General features: G+C 46.6%; 1 long non-coding RNA gene across 1 annotated transcript; it reads right to left on the reverse strand.

Annotated features, from left to right (window-relative positions):
• Positions 1 to 8,289: 8,289 nt before the first annotated feature.
• On the reverse strand, positions 8,290 to 16,024 carry LOC135919828 (uncharacterized). The gene is made up of 3 exons (XR_010570067.2): positions 15,943 to 16,024; positions 9,094 to 9,404; positions 8,290 to 8,400 (listed from the first exon to the last, which is right to left on the reverse strand). It is a non-coding gene; the product is annotated as an uncharacterized lncRNA (long non-coding RNA).
• Between the last annotated feature and the right edge of the window lie 5,402 nt (positions 16,025 to 21,426).

Genomic DNA, 21,426 nt, shown 5'->3' on the forward strand with positions numbered 1-21,426 from the left:
TTGGCGTGTCGACGGAAATGCTGTCGTGTTCCACTCTTGAAGGCGAAGCTTAAGCGTCCTCCAATTTTTTTTAATGCACCTCGTTCTTGGCAAATATACATGTATTATATACTACCAGAAAATACATGCGCTTATTCAGAGTCAGATACCAGAAATGAATGAGTCACATTTAAGTGCCATTATTTCTAGTAAACTGGATGTGCATGCGTGGGCATTTCCAGACTGTTCAGGGTCTCGTTCTGCGTGTTCGTAGTATTGTTGTCCCAGACGCTTTGAGCATGTAACCAAGATTCCTACTTGCAGCCCATTTGCGCAATCCACTGAAACTTTGTGATCTGCCTAAAGATCATATATATATATATATATATATATATATATATATATATATATATATATATATAGCCACGTCATTGCACTTGATTAGATAATATTTAGGGGTTTATTAGATAGATAGGTTAGATAATATTTAGAGACTGTTAAGCATTACTTTAGTTTTCTGCAGATTAATTTTTAGACCCACTCTTCTGCTTTGCCTCTCCAGGTCAGTGAGCATGCATTGCAATTGGTCCCCTGAGTTACTAACCAAGGCAATATCATCCGCGAATCGCAAGTTACTAAGGTCATCATCATCATCATCATCAGCCTGGTTACGCCCACTGCAGGGCAAAGGCCTCTCCCATATTTCTCCAACAACCCCGGTCATGTACTAATTGTGGCCATGCCGTCCCCGCAAACTTCTTAATCTCATCCGCCCACCTAACTTTCTGCCATCCCCTGCTACGCTTCCCTTCCCTTGGCATCCAGTCCGTAACCCTTAATGACCATCGGTTATCTTCCCTCCTCATTACATGTCCTGCCCATGCCGATTTCTTTTTCTTGATTTCAACTAAGATGTCATTAACTCGCGTTTGTTCCCTCACCCTATCTGCTCTTTTCTTATCCCTTAACGTTACACCTATCATTCTTCTTTCCATAGCTCGTTGCGTCGTCCTCAATTTGAGCAGAACCCTTTTCGTAAGCCTCCAGGTTTCTGCCCCGTAGGTGAGCACTGGTAAGACACAGCTATTATACACTTTTCTCTTGAGGGATAATGGCAACCTGCGGTTCATGATCTGAGAATGCCTGCCAAACGCACCGCAGCCCATTCTTATTCTTCTGATTATTTCCGTCTCATGATCCGGATCCGCCGTCACTACCTGCCCTAAGTAGATGTATTCCCTTACGACTTCCAGTGCCTCGCTGCCTATTGTAAACTGTTGTTCTCTTCCGAGACTGTTAAACATTACTTTAGTTTTCTGCAGATTAATTTTTAGACCCACTCTTCTGCTTTGCCTCTCCAGGTCAGTGAGCATGTATTGCAGTTGGTCCCCTGAGTTACTAAGCAAGGCAATATCATCAGCGAATCGCAAGTTACTAAGGTATTCTCCATTAACTTTTATCCCCATTTCTTCCCAATCCAGGTATCTGAATACCTCCTGTAAACACGCTGTGAATAGCATTGGAGAGATCGTATCTCCCTTCCTGACGCCTTTCTTTAGTGGGATTTTGTTGCTTTCATTATGGAGGACTACGGTGGCTGTGGAGCCGCTATAGATATTTTTCAGTATTTTTACATATGGCTCGTCTACACCCTGATTCCGTAATGCCTCCATGACTGCTGAGGTTTCGACAGAATCAAATGCTTTCTCGTAATCAATGAAAGCTATATATAAGGGTTGGTTATATTCCGCCCATTTCTCTATCACCTGATTGATAGTGTGAATATCATCTATTGTTGAGTAGCCTTTACGGAATCCTGCCTGGTCCTTTGCTTGATAGAAGTCTAAGGTGTTCCTGATTCTATTTGCGATTACCTTAGTAAATAGTTTGTAGGCAACGGAGAGTAAGCTGATCGGTCTATAATTTTTAAAGTCTTTGGCGTCCCCTTTCTTATGGATTAGGATTATGTTAGCGTTTTTCCAAGATTCCGGTACGCTCGACGTTATGAGGCATTGCGTATACAGAGTGGCCAGTTTCTCTAGAACAATCTGCCCACCATCCTTCAACAATCTGCTGTTACCTGATCCTCCCCAGCTGCTTTCCCCATTTGCATATCTCCCAAGGCTTTCTTTACTTCTTCCAGCGTTACCTGTGGGATTTCGAATTCCTCTAGACTATTTTCTCTTCCATTATCGTCGTGGGTGCCAGCGGTACTGTATAAATCTCTATAGAACTCTTCAGCCACTTGTACTATCTCATCCATATTAGTAATGATATTGCCGGCTTTGTCTCTTAACGCATACATCTGATTCTTGCCAATTCCTAGTTTCTTCTTCACTGTTTTTAGGCTTCATCCGTTCCTGAGAGCATGTTCAATTCTATCCATATTATACTTCCTTATGTCAGCTGTCTTACGCTTGTTGATTAACTTCGAAAGTTCTGCCAGTTCTATTCTAGCTGTAGGGATAGAGGCTTTCATACATTGGCTTTTCTTGATCAGAGCTTTCGTCTCCTGCGATAGTTTACTGGTATCCTGCCTAACAGAGTTACCACCGACTTCCATTGCACACTCCTTAATGATGCCCACAAGATTGTCGTTCATTGCTTCAACACTACGGTCGTCTTCCTGAGTTAAAGCCGAATACCTGTTCTGTAGCTTGATCTGGAATTCCTCTATTTTCCCTCTTACCGCTAACTCATTGATCGGCTTCTTATGTACCAGTTTCTTCCGTTCCCTTCTCAGGTCTAGGCTAATTCGAGTTCTTATCATCCTTGCACCTTGCCGAGCACGTCCACATCTTGTATGATGCCAGGCTTAGCGCAGAGTATGAAGTCTATTTCATTTCTAGTCTCGCCGTTCGGGCTCCTCCACGTCCACTTTCGGCTATCCCGCTTGCGGAAGAAGGTATTCATTATTCTCATATTATTCTGTTCCGCGAACTCTACTAATACCTCCCCCCTGATATTCCTAGTTCCTATGCCATATTCCCCCACTGCCTTGTCTCCAGCCTGCTTCTTGCCTACCTTGGCATTAAAGTCGCCCATTAGTATAGTGTATTTAGTTTTCACTCTACCCATCGCCGATGCCACGTCTTCGTAGAAGCTTTCGATTTCCTGGTCATCGTTACTGGATGTAGGGGCATATGCTTGTACCTCTTATTAAGTTTCACAACAAGACCTGCCACCCACTCGTTAATGCTATAGAATTCCTGTATGTTACCAGCTATATTCTTATTAATCAGGAATCCGACTCCTAGTTCTTGTCTCTCCGCTAAGCGCCGGTAGCACAGGACGTGCCAGCTTTTTAGCACTGTACATGCTTCATTTGTCCTCCTAACTTCACTGAGCCCTTCACTGAGCCCTGAGCCCTCCAATTCCTCCAATAGCACTGCGAGGCTCGCTTCACTAGACAATGTTCTAGCGTTAAACATTGCCATGTTCATATTCCGATGGCGGCCTGTCCGGAGCCAGTGATTCTTAGCACCCTCTGCAGCGTCGCAGGTCTGACCGCCGCCGTGGTCAGTTGCTTCGCAGCTGCTGGGGACTGAGGGCTGGGATTTGATTGTGTTGTTCATATAGGAGGTTGTGGCCGAATATTGCACCAGGGTGGCCAATCCTGCTCTGGTGAGGGAGTGCGTTACCGGTTCTGGTAACCGGGATCAGGCCACACTCCAGGCCTTTTTATGCAATTTTATCAACACGCGGATTTTTTTTATTCCGGTGGAAAAATTGCCGGCACCGGGATTCGAACCACGGACCTCTTGCACGCGAGGCGGGTGTTCTACCTCTACGCCACCGCTGCATATTCTGTGGTATTAAAACTCAAGGAATTGGCGGAATGTGAGTCAATTTGTCTGTGATCAGAGCAGACGCAGTGGTGGAAGGGCTTCCATGTAAACTAACTAGTCGGTAGAGCTGTGTTTTGCAACCCAATGTTTGATTTGTTGGCGCAATAGTTGGGTGTTTCCCGCGTAACGTGACGGTCACCGTTTCCGAGCAGAAAGTCAACATTTATATCTTTGTTAAGCTGACGAAAACACCCATAGAGATTTTCTTGAAGATAGCGCAAATAGATGAGAATGACATAAGGGGGAAAATTAGAAGAGAGAAGACACAGGAGACAGGGGGAAAGGTCGTCGACTAGTACCTCTTCCCTATCGCCACTCTTGTGAACGCTAGAGAGACATGTAACGTGATTAAACTAGTACAGGGTAAAAAAATATCCAGAAATCAGGTCTTCTAATCGCTGCCGAGGTTCAGGTAGGAGGGGGGCAGAGGTTCGGGGCAAGACGGCCATCCTTCAACGCCACAAACCACTGTAAAAGTGGAACGTGTAAAGTCGTTACTGCACAAAACGTGCAGTGTTACTGTGCGTGGTGACACCACAAGATCTGAAGTTGAGCAGGAATTGGTGTCACCCGATACCGCACAAAAATTTAGAAGAACGAAAACTTAATACAAAAGTCCTCTCACACACACATGGATGAGCAGACTGACGACAGACGAAGAATTGCTGCTGAACTTTGGAGAAGCCCAGAAGTAATCCCACCTTTATGTAAAGTATCACTGCCGCATATCAAAGTTGATGCGACCAGTATAGGTCCTCAAACGAAGCGCAAAGTAATAAATGCGTGTTCAAGGTTCGCGTGCCTTTAAAGCAACAAACATGATACAAAAGACTATGTTGTTGATCGCATTTTCTGATGCTAGAGGTTCGGTGCAATTGCCTGAAAGGCAGACAATAAAGCAAAACTTCAACATTGATGCTAAGTGACGTGCCAAGTGACTTGGTGATGCCTTTTTATTTTCTTATCATTCTATACAAGACAGTGCTTCTTGTTACGCGACAACGCGAAGTCCCACGTTGCTTTATCTTGTGATGATGTGATAACTTTATTTGGAATCCGGCGATTGGGAGGCCCGGGCCTGGGGCCGCCTTGATGGCCACTGGGAGCTGCTGCTCCCGTGCGGCTTCCTTGGCTCGCTGGACGGCCCAAAATTGGTCTTGGAGTTCTGAGCTGAGCAGCACGGCCGACCACCGCGCCCGTAGATTTTCTGGGGAGACTGCCATTTTATTTTGGTATATTTCACATCCCCACAACATGTGTTGAAGGGTGGCTCTAACAGACTTGCATAGCTTGCACATATCGCTCTCGTATATATTGGGGTAGAAAGTTTTTAGTTGCACGGGACTCGTATAAGTTTATATATATATATATATATATATATATATATATATATATATATATATATATATATATATATATATATATATATACATCTATATCTATCTATATCTATGTTTATCGATATATATCGTATATGCTTTATCTTGAGTATAGGAATATTGGGCCAAACGTGGATTTCGGCTCTAGCACAGGCCCAGTGTTCGGTGGACCTGCGGCCGCGTGGTTTGCTTTAGAGCACAGCCTTCCTCCGGAGAACCCCTCTCAGACTTCTCTGACCGTGGCTGCGTGGGGTTGCTGTCTTGCCGAATAGCTCACATGCACGATAGCACTACCATCGTTATACCATTACGTGTATGGCTGCTTTCCTACTGGTTTAAGGGTTTGTCGCGTCTGCTTGGTCGGCCTTTCACTAAGTAAAGTGCAGTTTCCTGTTGCAATAACTCCAGAATCGGCCCGCCCTAGTCGGCCAGAATCGGCCCGCCCTAGTCGGCCTGCTGACCCTAAATACAGTGTCATGGTGAAGGGGACCGATTGTGGAAATATTATAATGCGTAGTGACATGGGTTACGTGGTGGGAGTCTCCGCGTCTTGCCATCTTCGCTGTCAGGCCGGTGATTACACGCTAGGTGCAAAGCTTCGTGCAGATTTAAATATATCTGTTTCTGTCTACAGTGAGTTTAGACAACATAATCAGTTGTTCTCCATTTATTTAACCGCTTCACAAAAGCTACGCTTCTGACATTCTAGCACGTCGGTTGAACCTGCATAAGATTCTGCTTCCACATGGCAAATTCCCACTGCAAAAGAAGCACCATGGATATATATCAGCAATCCAAACTGCTGTGACTAATGTGCTGAAGAGTATCGTGGATGAAACTCCCTCTGCTTGTTTCGACGACCTCTAGAAACGGGGTTAGCTGTTCGCAGATCGCCGAAGGGACCACTGAGTGAAGACGGAAAATCATTAGCTTGTAAGTTGACTAAATTAAGTTTGAGAGCTTAGTTCGTGAACTTTTCCGACGAAGGTTGTTGCATAACGCGTGATCTCCGAACAGGGCTGAAAAAGAGGAATCAAATGAACCAGAGCCTGTTAGGTATATTGCTCTTAGTATTCGTGCGAATTTCCTTGCCAAAGCACTTCTGATGCATGATATGTATGAAGCAGTGTATACGTAATAGCCCACATAATTTACTCTCGCGCAAGAATGATACGCGAACACTGGTCTATGGTATTACTCAACTATGTAATGTGGCATTAATGCGCAGACTGTTCCTTAGCGGATACCGCACATGGGTCGTAACACGCATACATGACTCCCACCGCATCGACAAATCAATGCATCTCAAAACATATAAGAAGCTGAGTTTCGTTTATCGTGAGTTCCTTCCTTTCAGTCTGGCAGCCCATCAGCATAGAAGGAAGGAAGGAAATAAAACAAGAGGTGAAAATCAGGGAGATTGACCAGATTAAGTGTCCGGTTGGCTACTCTGCACAGGGGGATGGGGTGAGGACAGAAAAGATGAGAAAACAAGAGAAGGTTAAAAAAGAAAGAACGCATCAGTTCGCACATTACATAGTTTTTAAATGAGTACCGTTCCCTTTAAAAAGCGCACTAGCGCTTTTAAAGCAGTTCATGTCGACGTCAGCTGGGACCAGGGTCCAAGAATCCTGCCTTCCGTAAGGGGACGACTGTCGCCAATCCTGTCGGGCCTGGTGCTGAACACTTTGTGCACTGAAACGACGACAATCACACAGAAGGTCTCTTTGCACCCGCAAACTTCACAATCTAGACTTATGGCCATTCCGATGAGGTACGAATACGCATTGGTAAAGGCTACTAGGCTACAGATGAGTTGCCTCCCGTCGTGGTAAGCCATGTACAAAGCGGATCTTCATATCAGGATCAAGGGAACAAATGCGCTGATTTTTAAAGTCTGCCGAATTCCATTGGGCCAGTATAAGTTCGCGAGCGAGCCCCCAGAGCTTTCGCGCTGTGTCTGTTCTTGACAGCGCAATAGCGACACTATTGGCACTGGTATGCGAGGATCGAGTGGCTGCTTCTGCTTGCTCGTTTCCAAGGATACCACAATGCCTTAGCAACCATTGAAATACGATGTCAAGTGCTTCCTCAACTTCCCGATGCTAACTTTCACGTGTGTCCGGGACAAGTCGTTCGTGGGGCCCACGATGTGACGAAGAGAGCAAACTCTGGAGCGTGACCTTGGAATCGCGGAAGATGTACCGTTTCTGGGGCGTGTCCTGATCGATCAATTCATTGCTACAAGCAGAGCTGCAAGTTGTACAGCCGTCGTTGATGTCAAGTGCGGTGTCCTGAACTTTATCACTGTAGATTTTCCTGGGACAAATACTGCGCCTGCTGAACTGGAGTGCATGACCGTCCAATCGCTGTAAACATGTAAGCAGTCACTATGGACCTCATGTAATAGCAACAGTGCTGCCTGTTTCAACGCTGCTGACGGCATTTGTGCCTTCTTCTTGATGATTGAAATGGTAAGGCATACTCTAGGTGAGTGCAGGTTCCACAGAGGCAACGAAGGCGATGCTGCTAGGACGTAATTCGTTGGTAGTGATGTTCCGTGAGTAGTCACGAGACGGCTGAAACTCTTATGTGGCCTAGTTGTTGGCAGGCAAGCAAGATGGTGAAAGGCTGTCATTGCGATATGTTGAATGTGCACTCTTAGAGCGTCGACTGCAATGTATGTTGCTACAGCGAGGTCACGCGCAATGGCTAGTTAACATGCTAGTACCGACATCGCACTAGCATGTTAACCGATGAGCCACGATGGTTGTAGCAGCTTTTAAAGGTGGGTGAGGATATATGATTTGGAAGGATATTATGATACGCTTCATAGAATACACAAGAAAAACACATCATGGGTAAGGGCAGATTATGAAGCGCTGTGTTGGCACAGAAATCTATTTAATGTATAGCAAGAATCCTCCTTAGATACACCTCCAAAGCTGCATTCACCCAATAAAAATGTTTATTCTCTCTCTCTCCTAAGATACACGGTGTTCATTCTGCGAGAAGGGCTTGTCAATACTTTCAGTTTCTCTTTGCTGCTCCGAGTCATGTGTCCAGAGCACATGGAAAGCGTTCCCTTCTTTTATTGACTAGCAATCTGCGACGTTGATTTCATAGGCGATGACATTCTTGGCGGGTCTCTCCGCGGTTTGAACAAGTGCCCCCTGGGACCTTGATGGATGGACCTACAAAAGACATAGGAAGTGCCAACATTTAAGATTAAATTAAACACCAACTGGATTAGGCATTCTTGACTGTTTTGACGTCAAGTCGTCACCCCATTGAGAAGCGTCATGAAAGAGGCCATTGGTTGGTATGTGCGCGCTAAAAGCTATTTTGTTGGAACGGTTTCTTCTAAACTAATTTCATTAAAATGCGATGACTGACTGTGAAAAGACTACTCATTAAGTTAACAGCGATGCCTAGAGACACCATGCCAGCTAGACGCATGTAGATGTAATGAATGTCGTGTTGCTAGAAAAGCATAGTGACAACTCTCATTCTCCTTTCACTTACCGTTAATGTTCGATGTCGCAATGTGCAGGGAAAGGTGTTCGGAAAGCATAAGAAACCTGAAGGAAATCCTATAAAAATTCTGGTCGTTCTGTATGCTAATCAAGCATAGGTATTCAGTCCTTCATAGGAGCATGCGATAGATTAAGGGACGATTCGTAGCGTCTTACCATCTATTGGCCAACCAACTTAAGTTGTACTTGGCGGACCTGGACATTTCAGTGCGCACGAACCAAAGATGTGTTGCTTAATAGAAAAAAAATAAGGCCAATTTCACGTCAAAACCACCGTATTTAGCTAGATATGCTTTGTTCAAAAGTCTGAAAATTCCCTCGCGCTCCAAGTAACGATGAGGAGCAGCTCACCTCACGCTACGTGCCACTTGAAAAAAATGTGAGCCTCTTCTTTACTGTCTTCCTGGAGATTTTTTTGTTTTTATGCAGGGCGGCCTCTCTTCGCCTTTTTGTCAGCCCCATATCTTGGGAAAACCGTAGCCATGTCCGAGCCCGTAGCCCCCGAGTCCGTAGCCTCCCAGACCGTAGCCGAGGCCATATCCCCCGAGGCCGTACCTCCCATATCCGAGGCCGTAGTAAGGAAAGGGGTAACCGTATCCGTAGTGCCCGTAGCTTCGATAGCTGCCTGTTGCAGAAGCCACTAGCAGCAGCAACCAAAGAAACTGCAAAAGAAAAGTAACAACGTGGTTATTTCCGGTGACTGCGGCTTGAGGGCCTAACGTTCAGCCATAGTTATAAGGGGGCCGCCACTCGAAAGTCGAACATGAGCAGCAAGCTATACGCTTGCAGTTATGGCTATATTTTTAGATTGCGTTGCAAAAGAAAAAGACAATAACATTATACTGCGCATGATGTCCTAAATAAAAGTACTTGTATTTAACTCATATATACCCCTCTCCCCTCGTCATGAATATAAACTTAAACCAACGTAAGGAAAGAAGATAAACAGAAGTGTTCGCTCTTTCGAGATAAACCCGCAAAGCCGTAGGGAAGGAGACAGACTAATCTTCTCAGTAACAAAATCCCACTTATTTCTCCCCAAAAGAGGGAATCGAGGGGCAGCGAGAGTTTCAGGAAGCAAGCGATTTAGGCGGGTTAGTTCGCTGCTGGCTTGATGGTTACGTGGTTACAGCGGCGCGTTTTGAGGACGGGACACAAAGAATGCACACAGGACAGTCGCCGAACTTCAAGGAAAAAAAATTACACGAACCGCAGTTGCTGCTCATAAGCACTAGAAATAATATTGCCAGAGCGAACATTGTCAGTGCAAAAGCAGGTCATCATGTCTCACTTCACTACTGAATGACCTGACCTGCGCAAGATTAAGACACGTTTCGAAGCCACGCCATAACACGATCTTAACCTCTTGATGCACGCGGACTTGGAAACCTATTGCGCAAATATCTCTTCTTTCCTTGTCAAATTAAGTGACGCGGTGCTAATGCAACTTCCTTGCATGAGCAAGCAAGGGGAGGGTTGTAGTAGCACCACGTCACTTAATTTGACAAAGAAAGAAGAGATATATTTGAGCAATAAGGTCGGAAGACCACGTGCATTAATAGCGTAAAATGGTGTTATTGCATGGCTTAGAAACGTGTCTTTAATCTTGCGCAGGTCAGGACATTCAGTAGTGGAGTGAGACATGATGACCTGCTTTTGCGCTGACAATGTGTGATCTGGCAATGTTATTTTCAATGTTTCTGAGCAGCAACTGCGGCACGTGTAATTTTTTTCTGCAGTAAAGCTCAGTTGAGGTTCGGCGACTGTCCTCCATGCATTTTTTCTGTGTACTGTCCTCAAAACGCGCCGTTGTATCCAATGTTCCATGAAGCTTCAGGGAGAAAAGAGGCACTGCACCCATGATTGCGATCAGTGCGATGAGGAGACAATCGCCGCGGCAGTGACCAGTTGCAGACAGTATGCGCACATAAGAGAACCTTTGCCAATGCGACCGAGTTACGGCCTGCTAAATTTATCTCTGTAGATTCGATGACGGTGCTCTTTCTCTCCCTCCATTATTTTTTGTTTACTTTTTTTCTTTTCGGGGGGGGGGGGGGCTGATGGTAGGGGGTTGAGTAGGCGAGACAAGGGAGAAGGAGTTAAGGAAAGAGGTGGAAAAGGCAGGTAATGTGATCAGGGCTGGATCTGGTTTACAACCTAATGATGGGGAAATAGCACCCAGAGGACAATGCAGTGCATCGTTCACGAAGAACGGGGTACTGGGTCTCCGGTCTCAGACGTCAACAATGCGAAAAGCTGCGAGAGGGCGGCTGCGGTTCTTCAAAGTCACTGGAATATTTGAGTGCCTCTGAATGCATGGCCAGAAGTCACGCGCGCGTTCGAGTGCTCGCACATGTTAACATGGTATCACGGTAACTATAGCGCAGCAAGCAGATGTCGGTGTTTAAGTTCATAATTGACGTTGTCACCTTGATTCATCGTTATGCATCCTATATCGAAGCTTTACATACACACATAAATATAATTCGAATTTACAAATTGCATAGCACTAAGCACGATACTCTTTCTCTTTATTCCGTTTTATATGTCGGAAAGTGGGATGAGATGGTGCACGAGTCGCAGGCGTAAGCTTGCTTTCGATAATGCGGTCGCGGACTTGTGTCGTGCAAGTCTCTGTCGTTGAAAAGCACCGTTTATTGATGGAGGGCGTCCAATGCATTCGCGAGATAACGCGCGGAGCTCGAACGCGTCAAGAAGCAGAGGGAGCGGAAGCATTGTGGCGGTAACGCGTGCCGAGCGGTCCCTTTGGTCGCCGCCGCCTTGGCCATCACGCCATCGAGATGTGAGGCGATAATTATTCTCCACCGACGATTCCGCCACACATCGCGAAATCGCCTTGAGATCGGTTCCATAAACGACGCTTTATTACGCAGGTGTGTACAGAAGCAGGTTTTGAGGTCGTGCTTCACATATGTGGGAGCTGCGACTGAAGTGACACACGTAGAAGCGACGAGTTCTTTAACGCGGAATTACTGACCTACAAACGAACGATTTCATATCCTTCGGCGAATTCTCTGAGAAAACGCGTGTTTGGCACTGGTGACGATGGAAGAATGTGTGTCGAGGCGGGGGAAAGTGAACCTTCGACGAGTTTTCCTCCTAAGAAAGCATGCCTTTTGAAAATGTGCAGGCTGCTGCAGAGCACGAGGTCGAGGGTATGACTCCCGGACATTGCGCCCGCGTTGTACTGCAAGCAGGATAAAAAACTGGCTGTGGCTTAGCTAAGGTTAAGCCCAGGATGCGAAGCATACTAGCCTTTATTTCAAAGCGACAGCGTTAAGGAGCTCGTGTCGCAGAAAAGCCGGTGTCGTCGGCGTCGGCTCAGGCGTGCGGCGCTTGCTCAGGCGCACATTTCGTTGTCGCGTCGAACGCTGCGTTGTTCGACGCTCACCGCGTCCGATGCGGGGCGCGTAGTCGCTGCGCCGTAGCAAAGCCTCCTAGAAACAGTCTCTGTAGCATGCCGCAACTTTCGCTTCTCATTCCAACGAGCAGACCCGCCGTGGTTGCTCAGTGGCTATGGTGTTAGGCTGCTGAGCACGAGGTCGCGGGATCGAATCCCGGCCACGGTGGCCGCATTTCGATGGGGGCGAAATGCGAAAACACCCGTGTACTTAGATTTAGGTGCACGTTAAAGAACCCCAGGTAGTCGAAATTTCCGGAGTCCTCCACTACGGCGTGCCTCATAATCAGAAAGTGGTTTTGGCACGTAAAACCCCATAATTTAATTCCAACGAGCAGCTCTGTCTCCAGGAGGCATCTCACCTCGTGAGTGTCTAGCAGAGGCAAGCGCAGCTGCTTATATACCGCCGCGGCACCGCGAGCGACGGCGCGAGTTGGAGCCCCGCTTCTCCTCTGTCGTGACGTCACGGTGTCACGTGGTATTGAAGGCGACACCGCCGCGCCTGAGGAGCTGGGTTGAGCTCTCGTAATATGCTTCGCATAAAAAACAACACATAAATAAAAGCGTGTGCTGAGCATTGTGTGCAAGTTAAATGCACACTGAAGAGAAACACCTAAATCCCTTTACTTTGATGGAATATTCCTTAAGAACTCTATTTTCGTTAATATCATGGTAATATGCTAGTTATTTGAAGAGAGAGTGAAGGTCAAAGTTGTTTTTTTTCTTAATTATTCACCGAAACCATAGAGCAGGCATGTCAGCGTGGACGTTACGGATTTCAAAGTATTTTCGGTCATTTGTGCTGCCGTGGCTCAATGAAACTTCTCGAAACTTCCAAACTTGAGTTCTTGGTTGCTTAAAAAAAACAATGTATTCCATTTTTAGCGATGAAAATATGACTATTTGCCCGAGCAAGTGGCGTAAAAATCTATGACGTCATGGCGAGCTGATGCGGTAACTTGAAGGCGGTGGCGCCATGGCCGTTATATGGTCTTTGCGTCTTTTGTGGCTCTCTGAGCGTCGTCTCGTGGTAAGAGCAGAATTTTTTTTGTATTTTTGAAGTGTGAATGACTAAAATAGCCTAACATATTTTCTTGTTAATTCGCCCTTTAAAGCACTTAAGACGGTAAAAGTTAATCGAGTTCTCCAACACTGTGTTTGAGCCCATGTAAATTTTTTGACATTAGGCTCCGTCACCTAAACAAAAATTTGTAGGAGCTACAGCATATGATTGCGGCGCGTAAAATTTAAGACTGCATCAATCTACAGTAAGATATCGCGTTCTTATTTCATGGCCTTCTCGGAGAAGCCGAGCACTTTCTTCCACAAGCAGCTCCTAGAGTTCCTCTTCCTTCCTCGTACACGTTGCTGCGCTCAGCGTGCTCAGGGCGTTTTGACAAATGAGGTCAGGCTGTACGGAGGCTGCCTAACGCGGGCGCCCCAACCTTACGACTGCAGTACTCGCCCTGAGAGGAGCGCTGATCTCAACGGAGGTTTCAAAAAGTGATGCAGATGCGTGGGATGCAGCGGCCCAGCGGCCCATGTCATTGCGAAAGGTTCTAGCACAGACGGTCAATGTGCTAGGAGCGATGCTATAGGAGGGATGTGCGGGCAGAGGTTGCAGTGCTGGCGTTAATTGTAGGTGCTCAGTAAAGTTTTATAAACGCTTACTGCCTGTTCAGAGGTGTTATACGACACGCTTACAAAGTTCCCCAATGTCCTGGGAGAAACAAATGCGCTAACGTCTTCATATATGGAGAGGCTGGAAGGCATTGAGAGGTCGGGCACCGAAGGCCTAGTGTGTCAGCTAATTAAGGGCTTGGGAAATATTTAAGAAATACTAATTTTCTTCCTCTTTAGAGGCGTAATCGCCTCAAGTGCGTATTTGTTCGGCCGATATGTTTAATGAACTAAACGTGACACCAAGTGATATTATGGACAACGTTTGTTCCAAGTATAAGCTGTAAAATCTAATTGCAACTTTTGTAGAAAATGAATCACATGGGCATTCGAGAACATCCAGAGAGTGTTTTGTAAACAGCACACAAAGTTTCCTGTGTAATGAAAGAAAGTTCAATGTGGCGCAATGTTTATATTTCAAGGGAACAGGGGACATGTTATCGGTGATGTGGGGAACCGCTTTGCGAGTGTCAATTAACTACAGGCTGTGCAGAAATATTACTCATGCAAGTTTTCGAAAGCGTTATGCATCGATTATACTCAATGTTTCCCAGTCTCCTGAATTAAATGCGGCATCGAGTTCATGTTTCACAGAATTTGGGAACGTGCAAAGAGTGATGTGCATCCACAGTAAACTTGGTGCTTTAATTAAAGTCCTTGCAGATAATTGCTGACTAATCGCTTTCTCCCCATTTTCAAGCGTAATATCATATGATGTGCGTAGAAGTATTCCCCGATTTCTATCAATATAAGGGCAAGTTATTTGTGATGTGCAAATAATGTTTGAAGTGTATGGAAGGATTACGGACTTTGCAGTAAGTTATTTATGGAAGTACTCGAAAGCGTTAAAACACATTAGACACGTTTCCCAGCTTCCTAGCACAACTAAAAACGGGACTAAGTGCGCTGAATTTGTGTTAGAGAGCATTCCGAAAGGTTTTTCTTTTGCGCCAGAAATACAGTCAACCAGAAAATATGATGGAACACAAAATCTGAGAAAAGTTTGAAAATCTGCGCAGCGTCACAACGCAGCCTAGTATTCGCATTTACACCCTCTACTAGCATATGTGAACAACATTGTGATGTTCAGTTTTACTGGCTACTGTTACAGGCTGGTCGGAAATTGAACGTTTTCTGAGGTCCAGTGGTCTGTAAAGTTTTGTGATTGACTGTACCTTTTAGCTGTGTCATCGTACCTTGTATTGTGGATTGAGGTGCCACTGTCAAACAACTGAAGCGCCACGGCAACCTGAAGTAAGCTGCGCATCAACACGTCGAATATCTCTCCATTTCAATCAGATGTATTACACAGCTGTTTTGTTTGCTTTTCCCTGGGTGATACGGACGGGTATCTGCATGCCTTAATTATGGCTTGTGGACTTTTGCCTTTTTGCCGACCGTCAGTGTCAGCTACGTAAAATGTATTTTCTTTCAACCAGCTCGCAGGGCAAGACCGAAGAGACGCGCGAATTCTGAAAGCACAGGCAGTAAGAATGCATAACTTCGTTTTCGTAAAGAAATTATGCGCTTTAAGGGGCATACTTGTTGCAGTAAGGATATTTAGGCACCGTTTAATGTTCACTGCGTAATTTTGTTGGTAACAGAGGCATAATCGTTATATATATGCCTCATGTGTAGAGCTATTCGGCAAGATAGCCAGGCGATCAGCGAAGTCCGGGAGGATTCGCGAAAACGGTTTGTTTTATAAAAGGGATGCAAGATCTGCGTGAAACATTAGTGCGGTGGAGGTATGGTGGTGCACGCTTAGTGCCATTCCTTCATGCATGGTGACAAGAAAATTGAGACGTTAAACTGCCGTTAAGCTGCCGTTAAACTTCGACACGGGATATATTACAGTAGCTTCACACTCTCTGCAAAAAAAGGAAGAAAAGAGAGAGAGAGAAATGCTAATGGTGCTGAGCGCTGCGATCTTGGTGACACCGGTGGTTCGGGAAGTGCGTGGAGGGAGGTCTGAGAGCGGATAGACAATTGAAAGGGCGGTGACACAGGTGCAATTCATGCTCAGGGTGCCAGGAACATGTCATGGGTGCAGTGCGGGTCTCGATCAGTAATGGTCGTCCGGAACAGTTCGCACTTACGCTGGTCCGTCCCATGTTGCTGCTCCAGAACGTTCAGTAAAGATGCCTATCGGTGCAACGATCGAGAGTCTGAAAACCGTCGGCCAGGTTGCGCAGCCTTTTTATTCTGCTTGCAAACGCGGTAGCCAAAAACAAGGCGAGGCTAAATAGAGCGACGCTCTCTCGGCGGAAACGAAGGCGAACGACGGGTGCTCGTCGAAATCAGACGGCGCTGTGTGTGTGTGGGGGGGGGGGGGGGATGAGGGGGGCTAAGAGGACGTTGTCACCGTGCGCAGCGCTCATGGACGCTTCGATGTTACTCCCTCCCCTGTACCCCTGATGGCTGTTCTTTCCCCGATGAATGAGTGATCCACAAACACAGTTGTCGTTGCTGCGGCGTCGGTCGGAAGCGCTTGGCGGGACTTTCCGCTACCGCCGAACCCACCACGCTCCGCTTGTTCGGCATGGGACGAATCGAGCATCCGAGAGAAGCGAGAGGAAGACCCGGAAGACCGCTGTCACCGCCGGTATGACGCTGATGTATGCGTGAGCAGGTCCTCTGCAGCGTTCGACGGCTGTGCGGCAGCAGCGAGTTGGCTGCGGCTGTAGACTCCTCCTGCCAAGCTGTTAGGCAGCGTGCGCTTCGATGACAGCGCCCACCAGGGGTCACTCTTCGCTCGAAGCCGCTACTTCTCAAGAGACCAAAGCCAAACGGATATATATATATATATATATATATATATATATATATATATATATATATATATATATATATATATATATATATATATATATATACTGAGTAGAGAAACCTGCAAGCTCGTGAGCCGATGGGGCGCCCAAGGGAATTGTTGTCCAAGCAACGAGCGTTCTGTTTCCGTCGCTTCAAGTGATGCGATGCCTCAACTTCATCGCTCATCTGTATATACGTTCTCTGGTGATAGGCAGACGATCGTCGCTTCTCTGTGACAGGCTGCGAAGTGGACCTGATTTACTTTTCCAATTAGTTCCCGACCTCCTGTATCCTTGAATATGTATCCGGCGCATCGCTGTGCACTGCTTAATGTTCTCACTGCTTTTTGACTTCCGACTTGACTGTCGAGGAGAGCTGAAGTATGCTAATTGAAAGCGGCGTTACAGTGCGATTGAAGGTTTAATTGTAAAGTTCATGCGTAGTCGTGCATGCGAAATGAAAATCGTGAATGGATATCAGTTTGTCTGCACTGCTACTGACGGGGCACCGTGGTGGCCGCGTTTCGATGGGGGCAAAATGCAAACACGCCCCTGTCGCGTGCATTAGAGGCACGTTAAAGATACCCTGGGGGTCAAAATTAATCCGGCGTCCCTCACTATGGCGTGCCTCATAATCAAATCTTGGTTTTCGCTCGTAAAACCCAAGAATTTCATGCAGTTCAATTCCGAAAGTGATTCATTGCGAATACAGCCTAAGGGTTGTTCATTTACAAACAACTAAAAGAAGAAAGGAGAAAATAAATAATGTATACTGCTTTACGCGAAGTTGCTGATTGCCAATTTCAATGCACGAACATTTTGTTGCCGTGTGCACTCTTCGAAGCATCGCTAATTATATAATTTATATGGCATTTGGGAAGAAAATTACCCGGAAAGGACCGACGTCACGGTAATGCATATGTAGTTTCTGATATCACTGCGGGATGGAGGACTGCAAAGGCCCGCTTTGTTCAGTGTATGCCGTCTTCTCAGGCTTCGCCACAGGCGCACCTCTTCGGATTGACCCCCTCTTGGCGACGTTTGCCGCGCATCCATCACACTGCCGACGACTCGATGCGCAGACTGCTTGTCACGGAATGTTTCGTTCCTTGGCAGAACCAAAGCTGCAGAAACACTGCAGCTTCTCAAGTGGTAGCCAACGAAGGTTCCCAACGACATGTCTGACAGGCTTGGCTTTGTCGCGAAGAAAGCTTCTCGTCGACAGCTTCCCTGGAGGTCACGTAGAGCGCTGCCGGGCGCTGCACGCAGAGTCACGCCGCACCGTGCGCGCCTCCGCCGGATCCAAGCTTGCACAACGTGTGACCAAAGTGCTCGTAATCGAGGGTATGACGCTCGCAAACTGTCATTGTGTGTACGCCTACATTTGAAGTAAGTGGACTGTAAGTGTAAGAATTAGTAGTGGGGGACTCCGGATAAATTCAGACCACCTGGAGTTATTTAACTGTGCACCCAAGGCACGGTACATGGGCGATTTCGCATTCCGCCCCGATCGAAATCATCGGAGGCAGCGGTGGCCGAGATTTAATCCCGTGACCTCGTGCTTCGCAGCGCAACGCCATAGCCGCTACGCCACCTCGGTGGGCGCAGCGTAGAGAACTGCTGACGATTAAACATTCCACCCGACTGTGTAAGTGCCACCGTAACGTGAGGACGAATAAAGGACACAAGAAGGGTGCCAAATAGCGGTGTTTTCCTTTATCCACAGCCAGTAAAAGTGCACAGTTTTTAAAGACTCTCCGGCAAGCAAGCATCTTGCTTAGCATGTTTAGGCACGGGAATGTTCCCGTTTGTAGCTGTCGCCATGCTACGGCGTCTTCTCTGTTTAGTTGTTTGTGAGGGGGCGGGTATTTTCGTCTGATGCCTCTGTAGTAGTTTAGTATCTCTGAATAGCTTTGGGCTACCGGCTCTGGTTCCTCAGCGGGGTCGGGATTGTTGGATGCTCGGTTTGTTGCGTGCCCTCGAGCTATCCTATCGGCCTCCTGATTTCCCGTAATGTCGGTATGTCCCGGCACCCAAACTATCGTGTGTTTGGCCTGGTTGTTGACGGTATTGCCACTTGAGCGGAGGATGCGGAGCGCGCTGTGGCTGATTCTGCCATTTAGGTAGTTGCGGCATGCTGCTTGTGAATCTGTGAGTATGGTTAAGGACCTGTTGGATCGGTTGCTCTCCTCCGCTGCCACTAGAGCCATGGCTGCCTCTTAGGCCTCAACTACCGTACAATTCCGAATTGATGCGCTGGTGATTTCTTTTAGGTCCGAGTTGATCACCGTTGCGACTTTGCTTTTCTTGTGGTTTCTGTCCTGAGTGTAGGTAGCGGCGTCTACGTACGCTGTGTCGTGTCTAGTTGCCAGTGTTCTTTGTACATACTCTGCTCTTGCTTGTCTTCGTGCCATGTGTAGGTTCGGGTCCATATTGCTGGGTATCGGTGCTACTTTGATGGTGTTTCTGTATTCGCCCGGTATCGTCTCCGTGCTTTGTGTCTCCTTTATGGTAGCTTCACCGCCGTATCTGCTCAGGAGTCTTCTGCCCGTTGCCGATAGCTTTAGTCTTTGCATTTGCGCGATTATCTGCGCTTCTTGGAGCTCCTCAAGACTGTTGTGTAGCCCCAGGGCCAGGAGGTTGTCGGTCGATGTTGACTGCGGTAGGTGGAGCGCCGTCTTGAGGGCTTTCCTCAGGATTGCGTCCGCTTGTTGCATTTCGTGCTTCGTACAGTGATAGTACGTTGAGCGAAATCGGATGAACTTATTGGCTGGTTGCGCACTGCGTTACGCGAAGGCGATAATATCGCCGACAGTGATCGTCCGAGAGTACGTCCCCATATAATTGATAACGCAATAATGAGAAAACGCTCCACTTACCACCGTGGGATCTTACCGCTGTGTTATACTGCACTATCTTTGGTATCGGCCCACGAAAACAGTTAGAGAGTCGCACAAAATTGCGGTTACAGCTCTCAAAGAATGCTAAACGCATTAAAGGGCGGAAAGAAATAGAAGAAAACGAAAGGAAGAAGGAAAGAGAGAAACGGCGAGGTGGTAGGACAGAGCTAGTTCCGGCTGCCAGGCCTTGGCTGCGAAATGCATTCAAGAAGTGAGGAATCAAGGAAGCGAGGGCTGTTGTGCACGCGCACTCGGGCAGCACGTGCGTGCATCTCTGCCGATTCACATCTGCGGCCCGACGAGCGGCTTCGAGTTCGTCGACTCCGAGGCGCGAAGGCGGCTGGTACGCAAAGGCAGTTCGCGTGCGTGGCCTTCGGTAAGCAACGCCTTCCTTCTGGTTGTTGCTGTTGCTAAGAAATGAAAATAAAAGAAACAGGTGCCGGCACCCTATAATGGTGAAGCCTACTCTTTTTCACAGAATAGCAACACTAATAATAATAATATAAGTATTCTATGGTAGAAAGAAACAACGTGAGAGGTTGAAAAAGCATAGAGCGCACAGTTCGATCTATACAGGCACATAGAGAGATAAAAGGCTAGGACTAGTTGCACCACACTAATTCCTACATGTACGCGTCTGAGATACGCAGGTGTACACATGAGGTAGATACACATATGAAATATGGGAGGAGTGTCTAAAAAAAATTTTTTTTACCTTCTTATGGAATTGTTTAACCCTTTCCCCCTCCCTGTGCAGAGTATCACGTCAGCGGTTGTATACACGCCGGCCAAAATCTGTTTTCTGATAAAAAGCTTCTCTCTATGTCGCTGTCTGAAATAATATATGCACGACAATCAAGAGGCGGACTTCAACACACAAGAAGCAAGAAAAAAGAAAGTATGACACGCATAGTATACAAGCGTCCATAAATACAAATAATGAAACCAGGTTCTTGTTAATGTTGTTGTTGTCAATGAACATAAGCACTCACCACTTCTCTTATCATCATCATCCATCCCAATACTTTCACTCCCCTTCCCTCTTCCCCAGTACAGAGTAGCAGACTAGAGCGCACTAGCTCAGGTCGACCTCTCTGTCTTTCCTATCAATAAATTCTATTCATTATTATATTCTCCGCAAACAAAAACTATCATCTATGGCTCATACCCCCGAAAGCATTCGTGCTCCTGTCAGCAAGGAAAATACAATGACTCCATAGCCCCGTAAGGCAGAGGCTGCAAACACTCAGCAAAGTGAAGCGAACGTTGCTTAAAATATTTCTAATCACGCATACACCGTACAGAAAGGCATGTCGAAAACTGTCATCATCAATGGCTCATAACCCCGTTAGCAATGGACCATCCCCCGTAACCAAGTAAAAAATGCAATGACTCATAGTCCCGTATGGTTCATGGCTGCTCACTTTGCGTGAATTAGCGGCGATGACACTACCAATGTTGTCGTTATCGGTGATATCAATATGGATGTGTCGTTACCGAAAAGGGAGCGGTTTACGCGTTCTGTGTTGCAGACATATCCCTTGCGATGACACACAGATCCGACCCAACCGACCACCCAGTGGCATACTTGCATCGATTTGACATTATCAATGAGTGTGATCGCAGTTGGGAGTGAAATAATGACCACCGCGATCAAAACAATACATGAGTGTACGTACATTTCGTCACGATAACCACCCATCAACACAATAAATGATTTCGTACCTTTGTTCGAAATTATGTTTCACCTCCGTGTCGTGTGCTGAACAGCTTCGCTGGTCAACAACCTTCACAAAGTGAAATGGCTCATGATTTTTGCCCCTGGTTGCTTGAGTGGTGGTCTGAGTGCGCGCGGTATTGATAACTGTGTGTC

The sequence above is a fragment of the Dermacentor albipictus genome, chromosome 4 (assembly GCF_038994185.2).
Source record: "Dermacentor albipictus isolate Rhodes 1998 colony chromosome 4, USDA_Dalb.pri_finalv2, whole genome shotgun sequence".
Classification (NCBI taxonomy): Eukaryota; Metazoa; Arthropoda; class Arachnida; order Ixodida; family Ixodidae; genus Dermacentor; species Dermacentor albipictus.